This window comes from Arachis ipaensis, chromosome B2, assembly GCF_059453495.1.
Source record: "Arachis ipaensis isolate K30076 ecotype BB chromosome B2, ASM5945349v1, whole genome shotgun sequence".
Lineage (NCBI taxonomy): Eukaryota > Viridiplantae > Streptophyta > Magnoliopsida > Fabales > Fabaceae > Arachis > Arachis ipaensis.
In genome coordinates, this window is record NC_142437.1 from 48,134,981 (window position 1) to 48,136,828 (window position 1,848).

At 42.2% G+C, this 1,848-nt stretch overlaps 1 non-coding gene across 1 annotated transcript; it reads left to right on the top strand.

Moving 5' to 3' along the window:
* The first annotated feature begins 817 nt into the window (after window positions 1-817).
* On the top strand, window positions 818-921 carry LOC148573892 (small nucleolar RNA R71). The gene has a single exon (XR_015906561.1). It is a non-coding gene; the product is annotated as a small nucleolar RNA R71 (small nucleolar RNA).
* The last annotated feature ends 927 nt before the right edge of the window (window positions 922-1,848 follow it).

Below are 1,848 nucleotides of genomic sequence, written 5' to 3' on the forward strand. Positions count from 1 at the left end.
TCCACTTCTGAGGGTTATGGCCTTACATTCTTCTCTTGCAATAGCCTTGGCAGCATGAGAAACGCTTGGCCCAGGGGTTTGCTTAGACAAATACACAATTTGATTTTCTAGCTTCTGGATGGCAGCTCCTTGGTTTTGCAGGTTAGAGTTTACTTCTTCCTTAAAGGCTTTCAATTCGGTTATGTCTTGACTCATGGTTGCTAGCATTCCTTCTATCCTGTTTAATTGATCTTGAAATTGTTGGTTCGGATTAGGTTGGGTAGGTTGATTATTTTGGCCATGATATGATGGTTGGGAGTAAGTGTTTTGTGTGGCTTGGTATGATCTTTGGTTGGAGTTTTGGTATGTGGACTTGTTATGTTGGTTTTGCTGGTTTCCCCACCCAAAGTTTGGGTGGTTTTTCCATCCTGGGTTGTAAGTGTTGGAATGTGGATCATATGATTGCCTTTGTTGGTTTCCCACATAGTTGGCCTCTTCCCAATCACCTCCTTCAGTGCTTACTTCCTCTTGATCTTGTGTGTGTATTGCAGCCACTTGCTTTGTTTCTAATTTCCTGGTGAGCTCTGCTAGTTGCTTGGCAAACACCTTGTTTTGGGCTAAAATTGTATCAACATGGTTCAGCTCCATGACTCCCTTAGTGTTGTGTCTCTCTGATGCATAGTAGTACTCATTCTCAGCCACTGTCTCAATCACTTCAATGGCTTCTTCCACAGTCTTTTTCCTGTTCAATGAACCTCCTGATGAATGGTCTACAGCCTTCCTTGATTCATAAGAAAGTCCATCATAGAAAATATGCAATTGCACCCAGTCATGGAACATGTCTGGTGGGCATTTCCTTGTTAAATCCTTGAATCTCTCCCATGCCTCGTAGAGAGTTTCACCATCTTGTTGTCTAAACGTCTGAACCTCAGATCGAAGCCTATTGACCTTTTGTGGGGGGTAGAAACGTGCCAGAAACTTGCTTTCCACCTCATCCCAGGTTGTTAGGCTCCCCCTTGGGAATGATTCCAGCCACTTAGCTGCCTTGTCCTATGGGAACAAGAGCAGTTTATAGGTATCTTCCTGGACTCCATTGGACTTCACAGTGTCGCAAATTCTCAGGAATTTTGTGAGATGTTGGTTTGGATCTTCATTAGCACTCCCACCAAATGAACAATGATTCTCCACAAGTGATATTAGCTGTGGTTTGAGTTCAAAATTGTTGGCCTGAATGGGTGGTTTCTGAATGCTGCTACCACAATTCCCAGAGGTTGGGTTTATGTATGAACTAAGAACCCTCCTCTCGGGAATGGCATTGTTTCCATCAGCTCTCTCATGGTTGTGAACTTCTCTATCCATGTTGAGATCTAGAGCTTCCTCAAAATTGTCCTCAGATTCTCCTTCAGATTCCTCTTCTCTCAGTACTCTCTTCCCTCTTGCTTCCCTTCTAAGTCTATGAAGGGTCCTCTCTGGTTCAGTATATGGAGGGGTTGATGTCTCTTCTCTCCTACCTGTCATACAAGAACACAGCACGGGCAACAAACAAGTGAAATACTCTTGGTTAATGGAAGAGTATGGTTAGAGTAGTTGAGGAATTAATTCAAATAGTTAGTGAGTCAGTGAGTTAGTTGCTTGAATTTAAAGGCATAAAGAAAGAAAGCATGTAATAGAGTGCAGAAATTAAAATTCAACAAGTAACTTGAACTGAATTAACAAAGCAAGAAAAATGCTCAATCTAGTTAACTTCCAATTTGAGAATTGTCAATCGAAAACCAATCCCCGGCAACGGCGCCATAAACTTGATGCACATAAACTAGTTATGCTACGATTTAGGAAATTGCACAATCGGCAAAATTCCTTCCGGCAAGT